This window comes from Eptatretus burgeri, chromosome 10, assembly GCF_056783735.1.
Source record: "Eptatretus burgeri isolate ZD-2024b chromosome 10, Ebu_testis_v1, whole genome shotgun sequence".
In the NCBI taxonomy this organism is placed as follows: domain Eukaryota; kingdom Metazoa; phylum Chordata; class Myxini; order Myxiniformes; family Myxinidae; genus Eptatretus; species Eptatretus burgeri.
This window is the reverse complement of record NC_140970.1, coordinates 95,756,648-95,768,988: the sequence shown is the minus strand read 5'-3', so window position 1 is coordinate 95,768,988 and position 12,341 is coordinate 95,756,648. Positions and strand designations below refer to the sequence as shown.

At 42.1% G+C, this 12,341-nt stretch overlaps 1 long non-coding RNA gene and 1 pseudogene across 2 annotated transcripts in view; one reads left to right on the top strand and one right to left on the bottom strand.

The window, feature by feature from the left end:
• Window positions 1-9,621, top strand: part of LOC147019183 (peptidyl-prolyl cis-trans isomerase-like 1) — a 30,380-nt pseudogene extending 20,759 nt beyond the window's left edge. The window contains exon 3 of the transcript XR_015062669.1: window positions 9,141-9,621. The product of XR_015062669.1 is annotated as a peptidyl-prolyl cis-trans isomerase-like 1 (transcript). The remainder of the gene's footprint in view (window positions 1-9,140) is intronic.
• Window positions 4,399-10,576, bottom strand: LOC147019182 (uncharacterized). The gene is made up of 5 exons (XR_015062670.1): window positions 10,441-10,576; window positions 10,211-10,324; window positions 9,567-9,765; window positions 9,111-9,220; window positions 4,399-6,277 (listed from the first exon to the last, which is right to left on the bottom strand). It is a non-coding gene; the product is annotated as an uncharacterized LOC147019182 (long non-coding RNA).
• Between the last annotated feature and the right edge of the window lie 1,765 nt (window positions 10,577-12,341).

Here is a 12,341-nt window from a genome sequence, read left to right as displayed (position 1 = left end):
ATAAATATGTATGTGTGGGGAGAGTGCTGTACTGTATTCGGAGGGGTGGAACGAAGATGGGACAGAAAGAGATGGGGTGGGGGAAGATGATTTAACAGAGAGAATATGTTGTGCTGAAATATAAAATAATTTAAAGTGATTGCTGTGAATGATGTTCACCTCAAAACATAGTTCCCTTACCTGAAGGAAGAACCTCAACCTGTAAACAAATGAACAGTTTTCCGACTGCACGGATCATCACCTGGGCACCGTTCTTCCTCAGGGTTTCAATCCTTTCTGTCCAGAATCTCTCCAAAGGGAGGATCCACATCAGCAGATTACCTTCATCAGTAGATCCACAACCTCAGTTGCGTCCATGCAGTCAGTCAACCCATCAATGTGACATCACAAAACAGACTTTCCTCGATAGAGGACTTGATGTATTATCATCGTTACAACTCCCACCACACATTCTATTATGTTATAATACATTACATCATGCACATCTTCCCTTAAATATAACACATACACCAACAAACACCACCACACTCACCTCTGGATCCAACGGTTATTTATAAACGGATTTACCTCCTTCCTTCCCTCCAAGCAACCACTGAAATGGGGTTTAAATGGTTTCCATGTATATTTTTAATAATGTATAAATATAAATATCTCGTTTATAATATTTTTACTCTTTGTTCTGTATTTCACTAATTCTATTTGTTGTCGTTTTAAGATCTGAAACAAAAATTGTTTTAATCTGCGAGCTGTCGCTCCCCGTGATAGCATACGTTTGACTAGTTGTTTCAATCGATTGACAAGTTCACTGCTGTGTGAGTAAAACATCTGATGAGTTGCTTACATATGTTGACAAGGTCAATGCTGTGTTAGTAAACATCTGACTGGTTGTTTCAATCGATTCACAAGTTCACTGCTGTGTTTGCAAACTTGTGACGAATTGTTTCAATCTTTTGATACGTTTAGTGCAGTGTTAGTAAAACATCTGACTCGTTGATTACATCTGTTGAGAAGGTCAATGCTGTGTTTGTAAACATTTTACTCATTGTTTGCATCTGTTGACAAGGTCAATGCTGTGTTCGTAAACATCTGGCGAGTTGTTTACATCTGTTTACAAGGTCAATGCTGTGTTCGTAAACATCTGACTCATTGTTTGCATCTGTTTACAAGGTCAATGCTGTGTTCGTAAACATCTGACTCGTTCTTTACATCTGTTGACAAGGTCAATGCTGTGTTAGTTAACATCTGACTCCTTGTTTTAATCTGTTGACAACTTCAGTGCTGTGTTCGTAAACATCTGACTCGTTCTTTACATCTGTTGACAAGGTCAATGCTGTGTTCGTAAACATCTGACGAGTTGTTTTAATCTATTGAAACGTTCAGTGCTGTGTTAGTTAACATCTGACTCCTTGTTTTAATCTGTTGACAACTTCAGTGCTGTGTTAGTAAACATCTGACTAGTTGTTTTAATCGATTGATAAGTTCAGTGCTGTGTTGGTAAAACGTCCGACTAGTTGTTTTAATCTTTTGACAAGATTAATGCTGTGTGTGGTTGCTCACACCGTGCTAATTTTTACCTCCGCCACCAAAGGTGAGGGAAATTATGTTTTCACCCCTTTCTGTCTGTTTGTCTGTTTGTGTGCAGGACATCTCAAAAAGTTGTGGACAGATCTAGATGAAATTTTGTGGACATGTTCAGTGTGCGACATGGACGAACTGATTTGATTTTGTTGAAGATCTCGATCCAGATCCGTCGACTAGAATTTTTTTCAGTGATGCATCACCATTGAGAGATAGGGCCAAAAACGATATATCGCACGGTGTCTCAAAAAGTTGTGGACGGATTCGGACAAAACTTGGTGGACATGTTGGGTGTTCAACAAGGAAGAATTGATTCATTTTGGTGAAGATCTGAATCCGGATCCGGATCTGATAGTTTTCTCAGTGATCATTTATCATTGAAAGATTGGGCTCAACTAATATAAATCACGATATCTCAAAAAGCTGTGGACGGATTTGGATGAAACTCGGTGGACAGGTTGCGTGTGTGACAAGGAAGAATTGATTCGATTTTTGTGAAGATCCAGGTCCAGATATGAATACCAGAATGATTTAATCTTGAAAGTGATTCTTCACCATTGAGACACAGGGCTAAAAACGATATAGCACTGTATAGCATGATATTTCAAAAATGTTTTGGGCCCGATATGTATCTTGTGGATCAGGCATGACTTGGCAGAGGTGTGTACTCTCCCGAGTGCCCTTCGAGTTTCACCAGTAGCCACACCATGGAATAACTTCTTTCGAACATTGCTGTCCAAGAAAGGCATTCGTTCAATGTGGAAGAGAGAAGTTCAGTGGCGGAGGTAATCATTAGGACCGTACAATGCATCTCGTTTATCAAATAATTTGGTGTGAAATTTATTATTATTGATATCGATTTGTAATTCTAAAAATTAAACTGAAGTGTGAATTTTGTTTTCGTTTTTAAATACAAGTTCGTTTTGATAAATATCATCATGAAGCTGATCAAATACAAATCCATCATTAAATGCTCCGAAATCAATGAAGCTGAAGATGTTTCAGCACCATGGTGCAGATGTTAATTAATTCCTGCACATGTTCTGAACCCAATCAGACTCGTACATGTTCAGGAACGAATTTGTAAAGAAAGGGGCTGGATTTGAACACATGTGTATCCCCACTGTCTGCTGGAGTATTCCATTCCATTAGGACCATACTCTGTGCCGAGCGTTGGTGCTGCCTCAGCAGTCTCCTTGGCTATTCGGTACATTCCTGGACGGGTCGCCACTCCGACACAGTATACCAGCATGCTGGCACTCGTTTTGCCGACCTTGGAAGGATGACAGACCGAGTTAACCCCACCTGGTATTAATTCGACAGTTGAGCAGGATTTGAACTCAGGACCCTTGGATCCCAAGCCCACCACCCTAACCATGAAGCCAACACCAGGCTCGAGTATTGTGTTGCCAAATGTAAAGAAACTGTTGTTTCGGAGAAATCGAAAACGTTTTCAGATTATTTTTTGAAAAACTACATTCATATTAATTTTCCTTTGAGGACCAGGTCGCTCTTTTTGATAAACGTTAATGTATACTTTATTACCTCCCGCAGATGTTTTATCAACCGCTCCGTCCAATTTGGTTACAAACTTGTCATGTGGAATGTTTGTGCAAAATGTTTTTTTATAACATAAATTGATAAATATTCAGCCTTACCCTTGTTAATATTGTTACTGTTGTGGAAATTCACAGAACACCATACAGGTCCTGAGATCAGTTATGTCGATAAGTGCGTGTTCAGATTAGATTTCCCAACCGATGTTTAGCGGGAATTTATTCGTGTAACCGGGATGTGATCTTTGAGGTGGTGTTATTTTTTGCTGTCTTTTTTTTGGAACAACCGCATTCACCACAACCACAACCGCCTCTCCACACCACTATCACGACAACCACAACCGCCTCTCCACACCACTATCACAACAACCACAACAGCCTCTCCACACCACTATCACGACAACCACAACCGCCTTCACCACAACCGCATTTCCACCTCAGCACATCGTTGCCAGAAGCCTTGCATTCGTTAAAGGAAGGAAAGCAGACAACGGCCCCCACCCCCCAAAGAATAACATCTGCGCCGGCCAACGCGGTGGGAGCCCAACCCTCCAGGAGAATGAAAACGGCCCCGATTCAGCGAGAAAAACGCTCTTGTTCTGGAAGTTTCCCTCGCGCGCCAGGAAGAGAGAGGGGGCGGGGCTCCGTGGATATAAGTCAGAGGCGCTGGAATGCTGAGGAGAGTGTCTGGGAGAGAGAATTGTGGTGGTGGAAGGATTGTGTGGTGCAGGAGAATTGCAGCGCAGAAGAGGAGAGAGAACTGTGAGGGTGGGACGAGCGAGAGGTCGGAAGGAGGACGGAGTCCTGAGGGTCCACCACACGGTCACTTTTCTTCCTTTTCTTTCCGGAGTTTTTGAGTGAAAGTTTGTGGCGCCTTGTCCCATAATTAAAACTGCATAAGTGACTGGACATTATAATTATAGACAACGGCTGTAGGTCTTTGGTCTGTCTGCTCGTGTCCTGTCCCCTACCCCCCTTCCTCCATTTGCATTGCTTGAATCCGTGTCGTGTGTGAAATAAATTTGCTTGTTATCTTGCCATAACGAAGTTTTTGCAAGATATGTTAGTCAGCTTGTATGGTTTTTTTTTTTGTTTGTTTTTGTTTATTTGTTTGTTTGTTTGTTCGTCTGTAATCACATATCAAAAATTCTGCAGAGCACAGTTATCATTGGAAATTTTTGTAACTTCGCATATCAGAGGCCGATAGAGGTCCCTTTCAGTGCACAAAATTTTGAAGGTCAAGGCCAAAGGTCAAGGTCACTTTGTCGCAAATCAGGGAGTCGACGAAACCCTTATTTTTTGAGTAATTTTGATCGGATCGTCTTCAAACTTCATGGGAATATAGTTCATGGTCTGGCGCTCAGCTGATTAATTTTTGGTGGCGATTGGCCTTGACCTTCATGGTTAGCGCCAAAGGTCAAACATATTTGACCCCAAGGTCAAATTTTCAAGTTTTAGGAACCATATCGTGTAGTACCTCAAATTGAACACCTCGATGAGTGCTTTCTAGATATCTCTAGCTTGAGACATTATGACGTCACTTGGTGACGTTATGAGGCAAAAGCATATTTTTCATGGTTACTCTGTAGAACGATTCTCATCGGAATCTCTCGTAGGCAGATATTCCTCAAGGAGTCGCTCCTGGTGGATAGCAGCTCTGTTCACCTCAGTGTGACCTTTAAGAAGTCACACATGGTCACCTTTTGGCAAGATACGGGTCACCCTGCAGGTGACATTGATTTATTTTATTTAAATGTTCACCTGTTCGTTGTGTCGCTTCCTTCATTGAGCCGCCATTAGCGCGTACGGAATATTAGATGCCTTTTAAATGGCCGATAAAGCAATCAGATCCGGCGGGGCTTGGCGATATACCACCGCTCGGCAAATCGCAAACGGAACGAGCGGCAAAAGAACTGCTCGTTCCGTGCAGGCTCCGTCGAGGTGTAAATTCCCGGCATTTCTGTCTGCGCACATACTTAGGTGAATCGACATTCGGCGATCGGACCCTGTTGTGCGTGGACAGAATAGTTGGCTAATTTACGGTGTGATTAAAAACACACCCGTAGCTGGATTTCGGCGTTGATGCAAAAGCTGCGACTAAGTTTGCTCGTTCGGTGGGCGCGTGCGGCCACGATTCGCTAAAAGCGGTCACCCGCACGCTGAACAGGCGGAAAACTACAACAATATTGTGGATACTGTCGATTTTAGGTCTGGAATTATCAATGATCCAGAATTTTTTAATATCACAATAAAACCTCACCTTCTCATGGTGGTTTTTCAAGCGTTTATCAATTGGTTTCATCACCCCTGTAACACTACCTGACAAGGGTTTCAAACTACATTCTCTACATGTGATGATGAACCTCATCTTCCAAGGGTTTTTTGTGCAATTTTGAGATCTAGTCAACGAATGGTAATTTGTGGTGTTGATCTGGAACTAAGAGTCTTCTCACTGTTGAGTAATTTTCATGTTGTAAGTCTATTTTATTATCCTCACTTATTTTGTCGGTCTTTGAGAGTCCAGTCTGTAATCCCAATTTTTACAAAAGTGTTTTCATGTAGAATGTTTTACACACAAATATAACAATCTTATTTGCTTTGTCAAATGGAACGATAACATATTGTGTTTGAAGCTGTTTTAAAGAATCACTTGTGTCTGGATCGATTAAAATGACCTTTGGATTCTTGATTCAAACTTTTCTTTTCAAATCCACAATTGTCCTTTTCATATGTTTGTCTCCCTCTCGAATCATCAAGCCATTTGTGTGTTTGGTACGTTGTGTTTGTCAATTTGTTCTCTCATCCAATCCGTCAGTCCTGTCATTGGAAGATCCATTGCCTTATTCCAGGTAATCCTTTTATTTTCTCGATAATTTGGTCCTTTTGTAAGTGTTGCACTATTCTGAGATCACCGGTATGACGTGTTTATGATGTGAATCTTTTAATATGGAATGTTCACAATTACAAAGACGTGTGTAACTCAACTTTTCCTCTTCGTCTGTTGTTCTTGCTCGTCTTCTTTCTTGCTCTTGAGGAGTTTCAGATGCTCTGGACGCAGCACTTGTTGCGGTTTGCTTCTTGTCTTCTTTCTTACTCTCGAGTTTCAGCTGCTGCATTTCCTTCTTTTGGTAGAAGCCATCTTCCTGCAAGAGAGGGGAAGGGAGTGAGAGGGGGGGAGAGAGAGAGATGGAGAGGGAGATGGGGAGAGAGAGAGAGGGGAAGGGGAGGAGGGGGGAAGGGGAGGAGGGGGAAGGGGAGGAGGGGGAAGAGGGGAAGGGGAGGAGGGGAGAGAGAGGAAGAGGAGAAGGAAAGGGGGGTGGGAGAGGAAGGGAAGGAGGGGAGACCAATGCCTCACCACATGTCGCTAAGCACTCCAGGATGGAGGGGTGCAAGGAGGGAGGTGGGGGTAAGAGAGAGAGAGAGAGAGAGTGCTGTATTCATTCAGAAGGGGCAGAGTGAGGATGGGACAGGGAGAGGGGTGGGGGAGGGGAGTTAGAGAGAATATGTCAGGCTTTACGAACAACACTCACTCACACACACACACACACACACACACACACACACACACACACACACACACACACACACTTGACTGACTGACTGACACACTGATATTTATTATTATGAATGAAAATAACAGATAAAGTGTGACCTTCACTAAACATCGACCACTTCAACCATGTGTATCCATGAATGAGTGACAAAAAAATAAAAAAGGAAGAATAGAGGGAAGAGTGCGAACACATTTTCCTTCCTTTCAGAAAGAAATAGAAAATCACACCTTGGCTTGGCTCAATCAGTCCAGGATAATCTCTGAATATTCCCAGAGGAAAGAATGTCTCCTCACCAAAACCATGACATGGGATTTGTGCGAATATCAAAAATTATTCAAAAATTCAGAAAATTAGGAAATTGGAAGAAAGGAGGAAATTTCTCAAACGCCTGCTCGTTGTACGAGTTATTACACAAAAAAATATAAATATAACCCCGATTTCAAAATGAAATAAACACCAGGAATGAGATAAACTAAATCGCTCCTTCAGTGATAACTAAACTCTGCGTACACATCTTTACATCATCTTGATCAGATTGTCCTTCAGGGTGGACACCCAATATTCGAGAGAAGATGTCTGAAACTTGTCACGTCGGGGTCAGAATGGACATGAAGAAAAATATCTTGACAGCTAATTTATGGTAATAACCAATATTTAATAATCACACACAATGGCATATTCAATGCAGAAGATGATACCACAATGAACGAGAACCGCTCTCGGTGGAGCACATACCTCCGCCAGGATGAAAAGTTTACGTTTTGTATCCCACTGATCGGCTGGATCTGAATCCGGACCTTAAATAAAAATCTAATCGGCTGGTTCCTGTCACATACCCAACTCATCCACCACGTTTTGTCATAATCCAGCCACAACATTTTTGAAAAATATTTGTCGTTTTGAGCCACATCTTTCAATGGTGAAGAATCACATTAAAATTTTTAATTATTGGATCCAGATTTTCACCAAAATTGAATAATGTCGGCCTTGTCACACACCCAACCTGTGCACCAAGTTTTGTCTGAATCCATCCATACCATCGAGATCTCATGCTACGTTATCGTTTAAGCACAAGCACTCAATGTTGAAGAATCAGGTTTTAAAAAAAATGCTCGGATCTGGAACTTCACTAAAATGTAAAAATTGGTCCTTGTCACCAACCCAACCTCTCTTCCAAATTTCATACAAATTTGGCCATAAGTTTTTTGAGATATGCCGCTCACAGACACAGACAGACAGACAGACAGACAGACAGACAGAGACAAACAAACAAAGAAACGAGAGACAAACAAACAAAGAAGTGACAGACAGGGGTGAAAACACAACCTCCGTCCACTTTCAGTGATGGAGGTGAAAATCATGAGAAAGAGGTTGTTAATTACAACTGACGTGTGATTAAGGCTGTACCCGAATACAAGGATGCAACGTCTTTGAAAGAGAATTGAGAACAATTCAACTGTCGAGGGTCACAATGTTGAAAAATCCAGAATGTCCAAGACCCATCGATATCAAAGCGCAGGCGAGGTGTTATCCTGAGTCTTACAATGTATTTTGGTGATCCTGGATGGTCTTGTGATGGATGGCAAGTAACAGGTGTTATCTCAAGTAGACGATCGTTGTTGAAAGACCGACAACGAAGGAACAAATCCTCAAATACTGAAACCTTATGTATTACCCACTTTACCATGCAGAACATGAACTACAATCATATGAGAACAAACTACAGAGCCCAATGCCAGCTGTGATGAGGAATGTGACAACATGACCACCTTATGGGGCCAGTTGGAAACCCTGTCTTCCTTTTTACAAATATCGTTCCATATTGTGACATATACAGAGTACCCCCATCCAACTAACAAGAAGACAGCAGCTGCATCACTGGTGATGTGTAATTATTTACATACTGGTCTGATAAATGAAACAAGGCTTTTAATCCTGGTAAATGTAACCCTCACCCTGTCATTCAAAAGAAACATCAAACAAACTATCTAATTCCATGTCAGCCATGGGAAAAGGTTGTCTCAGGAATTTATATGCCTCTACTCGGCTAAAAATGGAAAGATATAACGAACCATTAAATCCACGCCAACTGCACACAACTGTTTTCTTCCTCTTTTCTTCCATTTATGGAACCACGTTTCCTGTGTGTTCCATCCCACTCTTCTGGGATTCAAGTCGGCAGAGCACCACTATCTTCTGTTGCATCATCTCTCACCCACTAACCCCACCCCCTGAATCACAACCCCCACCACATCCTTATCCACAATCATTAAATCCAACAATCGTTACCTGCAGGTTACCGTGTTACCAATCACCCACCTCTTTGTTATACTTGTTTATTCCCTTGCTTGTACATGTTATTGTGCCCACTTGTTGACCCACTCAGTGCATTGTCTTTTAAATCAAGCTGTTCTTCCCTTACCTTGCTCTTCCTTGTGTGTTCTCTTTTCAGATGTGTTGGATTGGACGTTGCACAAGCAGATGGTGACAATTGCCATTTCCTGGATCTTCTTTGTCTTTTATCACCTCCGTCTCCAGACAAAACAAAATACCACATTTATCCCTGTGCTTACAAACCGGACATTTTACTTTTAAATGCAGTGTCAAAGGGCAACAAAATACCAAAGCAAATGTTAACATTGCTCAACTAGAAACGATGGAAACGCCTTTAAAATCATGGGTATATCCTGTGATGAAGCCGAGTCTCTGGGCCGATCACCTTCACATCACATACAGGTCACTCTGTCTGCCACCATCTCCTTTCTGGTCTTGCACCCTCTGCCCTGCTCTGTCCTCCCCAGGTTTCTGCAGGGTGCACGTGGTCTGCCAGTAAAACCCCCTTCTGGTAAAACTCCCAAAATCCAGACTCACTGCTTACCTTCACTCCTTCGTTTTTTGCTCTTTTCCAGCTTGAGGAACCAACTTCCTCAGTCTCTTCAATGTTATTCAAGTCCATCTCTTTCTGCGTTTCCAGTTTTTCCTTCCACATCTGCAATTCCGTGTTTGCGGCTGTATCCATGAACACAGACATTGGATCACCTTCTCCATCTATGAATTCATTTGAACAGGTGTTGAGACTGGTGGAAATATGATGAACAGAGAGTGAAATGTCAACAGACAGAATGGGATGAAGCGGAAAGAGGACAAGAATGCATTGATACAATGCAGGAGGGATGGCAGATAAAACTGAACAGGAGCTCAGCGGGTGCAGCAAAGCTTCAAGGAAGAAATACCAATCTCGGCAAAGCAGGAAGCCACGTTATAGTGAGGGTCAAGAGTTGGGTAATTTATTGCACTGTACTGTCATGCTGTAAAATTTATTGAGGAAATGGAGAACATCTTAAACTTTCACATGGCAAGACAGAGGGGTGGAGGAGAGGATGAAGAAGAAGCAAAAAGATTCTCGGCCATAAAGGGGTCGTGCGACCAAAGTTCATATAAAAATATGACAAAATAATTAAAATAATAATAATAAGAACAACACAATGAGCAAAAAAATATTGAAGATGTTGTTCGACTTACAGGTGAAGTAATGTGTGTGAATACTTTGTAATGTTTTCACCAACTCGAACGGGCCGAGACTCCATTTTGTAAGGGATGTGGTTTTGGAGGATTGACGCACATTCAATCCACTCACTTTCAACCAGAACGACAAAAGGCAAAGATCGATGTCAACATTTTAACGAATCGGCATTGTCATGAAATGTTTGAACATTTTGTGTAAAATGATGCAGTCTCTATCACACACTTACCTGCAAAAGGTGTGTTTTTCACTTCACAACAACTTCCATTTGAGGGACCGGAATGATTGTCCCAGACGCTCCTTGACTTAACATCTCTGGATCCCCTGCAACACCTTCACCAGTTGCTTTCACATCTGGACATACTTTTCTTCCATGATACCAAATTGATTGGCCTACAACTTAGGAGATGTTTGTTGTCCTGGAACCACAGAACCAAGTAATATTTTCTCGAATTTTGCGTGACGACTCACGAGGTCTCTCAGGATCCGTAACAACTGTTCATGCACTTCAAGTGGAACATTCTGCTTCAAAATCATTATTTCAAGTTCCAGTTTTTCCTTTTCTGTTGTTAGAATCTCAAATTTCCCAACAATTTGTTTTTCTCTCTTTCTTGCCTGATTTTCTATTTCCTTCTTGTCTTTGGAAACATTATAGACCTGGTTCCTCAGCTTGGTCAGTTCACTGTTGACTTGAGACACCATCTCAAGAAATCGTTTCTGTTTTGCCTCGCACTGCAAGTGCCGGACCTGCGTCTCCCTCTCAGCCTCTCCACACCTTCCAACACCATGGAGACATGCCTCACGTGGTCCTGGGGTTGCCAATTTTCCTGACACGGCTGACTTTCAGACACAGCATGCTTCTGTAGGTCCTCCTTAATTACCTATAAATTCCTTTTTGGCCTTTCCACCTCCGTCTTGTCACATGTCTGGTGCTCCGCTTTTATTGCCTGCAATTCATTTTGCAGAACTTGTACTTCCTGTTGAAATTTCTTTGCTGTTTCTTGCGATGCGATGAATTCCTCCTCCATACAACAAAAAAAGGTCAAATCAGTTACCTCACGGTCTTTCTTTTCCCTTTGCAACTTCGCATCTTCAATTGTTTGAAACTTTACCCGTTTCTCCACTTCAAAATTGTTCGTTGTCATTTCTGTGCAAATAGGGATGTCTTGCCTCTGGGCCGAATACTCCTGTTGTCGTGAATCCTTGTTTGCTGCAACCTGTCGCTTCTCAAATCTGGTACACTCCTCTCTCTCTGAGAACAGCTCTCTTTGCAGTTCTTCAAAGGGAACTGGAACTTTGCCCATCTGGTCAATCTTGTCATTCATCAGTACCATGTTCTGCTCCAAATGTTGCTGCTGGGAAAGATACTGTTGCATTGCATCTTTATTATCTTTCTCCAGTCGCTTCTCAAAGCTGGCATGCTCCTCTCTCTGTGAAAGCAGCTCCCTTCGCAGTTCTTCAAACTGACCTGGAACTTTGCCCATCTGGTCAATCTTGTCATTTATCAGTGTGACGTTCTGTTCCAAATATTGCTGCTGGGAAAGATGCTGTTGCATTAGATCTTTGTTATCTTTTTCGTGTCTCTTCTCAAAGCTGGCATGCTCCTCTCTCTGTGAAAGCAGCACCCTTCGCAGTTCTTCAAACTGACCTGGAACTTTGCCCATCTGGTCAATCTTGTCATTTATCAGTGTGACGTTCTGTTCCAAATATTGCTGCTGGGAAAGATGCTGTTGCATTAGATCTTTGTTATCTTTTTCGTGTCTCTTCTCAAAGCTGGCATACTCCTCCCTCTGTGAAAACAGCTCCCTTCGCAGTTCTTCAAACTGACCTGGAACGTTGCCCATCTGTTCAATCTTGTTATTTATCAGTGCGACGTTCTGTTCCAAATATTGCTGCTGGGAAAGATGCTGTTGCATTCGATCTTTGTTCTCTTTCTGGTGTCGCTTCTCAACGCTGACATGCTCCTCTTTTTGAATGCACAACTCAGATTGCAGTTTCTTCAACTCAATTTCGAACTTTCCGATCTTCCGGTCAAACTCGTTATCTTGCAATGCCACAAATTGCTGCTGGACACGATACTGTTGCGTTGCATCCTTATTGTCTTTCTCCATTCGCTTCTCAAAGCTGGAA